Source organism: Oncorhynchus keta, chromosome 30, assembly GCF_023373465.1.
Source record: "Oncorhynchus keta strain PuntledgeMale-10-30-2019 chromosome 30, Oket_V2, whole genome shotgun sequence".
In the NCBI taxonomy this organism is placed as follows: Eukaryota; Metazoa; Chordata; class Actinopteri; order Salmoniformes; family Salmonidae; genus Oncorhynchus; species Oncorhynchus keta.
Window position 1 is genome coordinate 4,787,901 of NC_068450.1, and position 6,000 is coordinate 4,793,900.

Here is a 6,000-nt window from a genome sequence, read left to right on the forward strand (position 1 = left end):
CTAAAATAAAATAACACAGAAATGTTCCATATGCCCCAAAAAAAAGGTTATTTCTTTCAAATTTTGTGAACAAATTGTTTTACCATCCCTGTTAGTGAGCATTTCTCCTTTGCCAAGATAACCCATCCACCTGAACAGGTGTAGCGTATCAAGAAGCAGATTAAACAGCAAGATCATTACACAGGTGCACCTTGTGCTGGGGACAAGAAAAGGCCACTCTAAAATGTCCCGTTTTGTCAGACAGGTGGAAAAGCCAGTATGAGGGTCAGCGCATCAGGCTAGAATGAAAGGAGGCCCGGGAGAGAAAACATATGTACGAGTTCCAAAACGACATACTCAAAACCCATGAAGAAGAATTACTCAAGGAGGCAGAGATGCACCAAATAACGCTGAGTTAATCCATGTTCAACAGAATACAACCAGTGATAGTCGGACTAATAAAATAAAATAAAATGAAATCAAACAGCAATATGTTTCTGCCTTATGCCTTCATCAGTGCAAACAATTTAACACGACACGTAATTAGAAACAGCCGCTGTGCGCAACAGGTACAAGAGGATAGTTAGAGACGGACCTTGTATGTTTCTTGTAGTGTTGTCTACAGGCACCAGCAGCCCCCCCTCCTCCTCACTCTCTGAGCTTTTAAACCCATTCAACTATTTCATATCCATTGCTTCTGATATTGCTACGTAGCCCAGGCTGTTGTGAATTGTCCATGTTTATTAATCATCTTCTATAATATTCAGGTAATCTCGATTGAGTGCCTGTAGACAACACTACAAGAAAAATAAAGGTCAGTGTGTGGTGTATAGTTTGTACAGTATATACCAGACAGTCAGTGTGGTGTATAGTATGTACAGTATATACCAGACAGTCAGTGTGTGGTGTAGTCTGTACAGTATATACCAGACAGTCAGTGTGGTGTATAGTATGTACAGTATATACCAGACAGTCAGTGTGGTGTATAGTATGTACAGTATATACCAGACAGTCAGTGTGGTGTATAGTATGTACAGTATATACCAGACAGTCAGTGTGGTGTATAGTATGTACAGTATATACCAGACAGTCAGTGTGGTGTATAGTCTGTACAGTATATACCAGACAGTCAGTGTGGTGTATAGTATGTACAGTATATACCAGACAGTCAGTGTGTGGTGTATAGACTTTAAATATGGACTAATCCAAAATATGAAAAAGGTTATAATAATGGTATCCTAAATATTAATAAGGTGAACCAACAGTATTACTTCATAACACTGAGGCCCCATGTACCTCATTATTACTTCCTAACACTGATGCCCCATGTACCTCATTATTACTTCATAACACTGAGGCCCCATGTACCTCATTATTACTTCATAACACTGAGCATGTACCTCATTATTACTTCCTAACACTGAGGCCCCATGTACCTCATTATTACTTCCTAACACTGAGGCCCCATGTACCTCATTATTACTTCCCAACACTGAGGCCCCATGTACCTCATTATTACTTCCCAACACTGAGGCCCATGTACCTCATTATTACTTCCTAACACTGAGGCCCCATGTACCTCATTATTACTTCCTAACACTGAGGCCCCATGTACCTCATTATTACTTCATAACACTGAGGCCCCATGTACCTCATTATTACTTCCTAACACTGAGGCCCATGTACGTCATTAGTTCCCAACACTGAGGCCCCATGTACCTCATTATTACTTCCCAACACTGAGGCCCATGTACCTCATTATTACTCCTTAACACTGAGGCCCATGTACCTTATTATTCCTTCTTAACCCACTGAGGCCCCATGTACCTCATTATTACTTCCCAACACTGAGGCCCATGTACCTCATTATTACTTCTTAACACTGAGGCCCCATGTACCTCATTATTACTTCTTAACACTGAGGCCCCATGTACCTCATTATTACTTCTTAACACTGAGGCCCCATGTACCTCATTATTACTTCTTAACACTGAGGCCCATGTACCTCATTATTACTTCTTAACACTGAGGCCCATGTACCTTATTATTCCTTCTTAAGACTGAGGCCCATGTACCTCATTTTTAGTTCCCAACACTGAGGCCCCATGTACGTCATTAGTTCCCAACACTGAGGCCCCATGTACCTCATTATTACTTCCCAACACTGAGGCCCCATGTACCTCATTATTACTTCATAACACTGAGGCCCCATGTACCTCATTATTACTTCTTAACACTGAGGCCCATGTACCTCATTATTAGTTCTTAACACTGAGGTCTCTGTCCCCATCCTTTAACTGTTTTCTGCTAGCCTGGTCACGGATCTGTCTGTGCTGTCCTGTTAATTCCCCACGGTCAGGAGTTGGCATGGCAACACAGACCGATCTGGGATCAGTCTAGTCCTCAGTCACTATCCCAGTGAAATATTCCGCTTGCTGATGTAGGGGTAAGCCTAGATGAACCTAAATCGTCCCAAATGGCACCCTATATAGTGCACGACGACGCAATCTCAATTGCACTCCACCCGAGATGGGAGGAATACCTTCAGCACATTGGGAAAGTATTCAGACCCCTGGACTCTTTCCACATTGTGTTATGTTAGAGTCTTATTCTAAAATTGATTACATAAATAAACATCCTCAATCTACACACAATACCACATAATGACAACGCGAACACAGTTTTTTATAAATGTTTGCAAATGTATTGAAAATAGAAAAACCTTATTTACATAAGAATTCAGACCCTTTACTATGAGACTTGAAATTGAGCTCGGGTGCATCCCGTTTCCATTGATCATCCTTGAGATGTTTCTACAACTTGATTGGAGTCCACCTGTGGTAAATTCAATTGATTGAACGTGACTTGGAAAAGGCACACACATGTCTATGTAAGGTTCCACAGCAGAAACCAAGTCATGAGGTCAAAGGAATTGTCCGTAGAGCACCGAGACAGGATCGTGTCGAGGTACAGATCTGGGAAAGGTACCAAAACATTTCTGCAGCATTGAAGGTCCCCAAGAACACAGTGGCCTCCATCATTCTGAAATGGAAGTTTGGAACCACCAAGACTCTTCGTAGAAGATTGCTCGGCCAAACTGAGCAATTGGGGGAGAAGGGACTTGGTCAGGGAGGTGACTAAGAACCCGATGGTCACCGACAGAGTTCCAGAGTTCTTCTGTGGAGATGGGAGAACCTTCCAGAAAGACAACCATCTCTGCAGCACTCCACCAATCAGGCCTTTATGGTAGTGGCCAGACAAAAGCCACTTCTCAGTAAAAAGCACATGACAGCCCACTTGGAGTTTGCCAAACTGTTACAGACCTATATCCATTCTGCCCTGCCTATCTAAGGTCTTCGAAAGCCAAGTCAACAAACAGGTCACTGACCATCTCGAATCCCACCGTACCTTCTCCGCTGTGCAATCTGGTTTCCGAGCCGGTCACGGGTGCACCTCAGCCACACTCAAGGTACTAAACGACATCATAACCGCCATCGATAAAAGACAGTACTGTGCAGCCATCTTCATCGACCTTGCCAAGGCTTTCGACTCTGTCAATCACCAGATTCTTATCGGCAGACTCAGTAGCCTCGGTTTTTCGGATGACTGCCTTGCCTGGTTCACCAATTACTTTGCAGACAGAGTTCAGTGTGTCAAATCGGAGGGCATGCTGTCCGGTCCTCTGGCAGTCTCTATGGAGGTGCCACAGGGTTCAATTCTCGGGCCGACTCTTTTCTCTGTGTATATATCAATGATGTTGGTCTTGCTGCGGGCGATTCCCTGATCCACCTCTACGCAGACGACACCATTCTATATACTTTCGGCCCGTCATTGGACACTGTGCTATCTAACCTCCAAACGAGCTTCAATGCCATACAACACTCCTTCCGTGGCCTCAAACTGCTCTTAAACGCTAGTAAAACCAAATGCATGCTTTTCAACCGATCGCTGCCTGCACCCGCATGCCCGACTAGCATCACCACACTGGATGGTTCCGACCTTGAATATGTGGACACCTATAAGTACCTAGGTGTCTGGCTAAACTGCAAACTCTCCGTCCAGACCCATATCAAACATCTCCAATCGAAAATCAAATCAAGAGTCGGCTTTCTATTCCGCAACAAAGCCTCCTTCACTCACGCTGCCAAGCTTACCCTAGTAAAACTGACTATCCTACCGATCCTCGACTTCGATGTCATCTACAAAATAGCTTCCAACACTCTACTCAGCAAACTGGATGCAGTTTATCACAGTGCCATCCGTTTTGTCACTAAAGCACCTTATACTACCCACCACTGCGACTTGTATGCTCTAGTCGGCTGGCCCTCGCTACATATTCGTCGCCAGACCCACTGGCTCCAGATCATCTACAAGGCCATGCTAGGTAAAGCTCCGCCTTATCTCAGTTCACTGGTCACGATGGCAACACCCATCCGTAGCACGCGCTCCAGCAGGTGTATCTCACTGATCATCCCTAAAGCCAACACCTCATTCTCCTTTCGTTCCAGTACTCTGCTGCCTGTGACTGGAACGAATTGCAAAAATCGCTGAAGTTGGAGACTTTTATCTCCCTCACCAACTTCAAACATCAGCTATCTGAGCAGCTAACCGATCGCTGCAGCTGTACATAATCTATTGGTAAATAGCCCACCCATTTTCACCTACCTCATCCCCACAGTTTTTATTTATTTACTTTTCTGCTCTTTTGCACACCAATATCTCCACCTGTACATGATCATCTGATCATTTATCACTCCAGTGTTAATCTGCAAAATTGTATTATTCGCCTACCTCCACATGCCTTTTGCACACATTGTATATAGACTCCCCTTTTTTTCTACTGTGTTATTGACTTGTTTATTGTTTACTCCATGTGTAACTCTGTGTTTGTTGTCTGTTCACACTGCTATGCTTTATCTTGGCCAGGTCGCAGTTGCAAATGAGAACTTGTTCTCAACTAGCCTACCTGGTTAAATAAAGGTGTTCTCACCTAGCCTACCTGGTTAAATAAAGAAATAAAAAAATAAATTAAAAAAAGGCACCTAAAGGACTCTCAGACCATGAAAAACAAGATTCTCTGGTCTGATGAAACCAAGATTGAACTATTTGGCCTGAATGCCAAGCGTCACGTCTGGAGGAAACCTGGCACCATCCCTACGGTGAAGCATGGTGGTGGCAGCATCATGCTGTGGGGATGTTTTTTAGCAGCAGGACTGGGAGACTAGTCAGGATTGAGGAAAAGTTGAATGAAGCAAAGTACAGAGAGATCCTTGATGAAAACCTGCTCCAGATTGCTCAGGACCTCAGACCGGAGTGAAGATTCACCAGGACAACGACCCTAACAACCAAGACAACGAGGTACATAGGGCCTCAGTGGTGGGAGTGGCTTTGGGACAAGTCTCAATGTCCTTGAGTGGCCCAGCCAGAGCCGGGACTTGTACCCGATCGAACATCTCTGGAGAGATCTGAAAATAGCTCTGCAGCGACGCTCCCCATCCAAACTGACAGCACTTGAGAGGATCTGCAGAGAAGAATGGGTGAAACTCCCCAAATACAGGTGTGACAAGCTTGTAGCATCATACCCAGGAATACTGTAATCGCTGCCAAAGGTGCTTCAACAAAGTACTGAGTAAAGGGTCTGAATACTTATTTAAATGTGATATTTAAGTTTTTCTAAAAAAATACTTTTTCCTTTGTCATTATGGGGTATTGTGTAGATTGATGAGGGGGGAAACCATTTAATCAATTTTAGAATAAGGCGTAACAAAATGTGGAAAAGGTCAAGGGGTCTGAATACTTTCTGAATGAACCTATGTGAGACTGCTGTTCATTGACTACAGCGCAGCGTTCAACAACATAGTGCCCTCCAAGCTCATCTAAACTAATGAACCTGGGATTTAACACCTCCCTCAGGATCCTGGACTTCCTGACGAGCCGCCCCCACTGGGGAGGGTAAAGCAACAATCACATCCGCCATGCTGACCTTCAACACAGGAGGCCTCTCAGGGGCGTGTGCTTAGT

General features: G+C 44.2%; 1 protein-coding gene across 33 annotated transcripts in view; it reads right to left on the reverse strand.

Moving 5' to 3' along the window:
• Positions 1-6,000, reverse strand: part of LOC118363912 (PDZ and LIM domain protein 7-like) — a 126,603-nt gene that overhangs the window by 48,112 nt on the left and 72,491 nt on the right. The window lies entirely within an intron of this gene.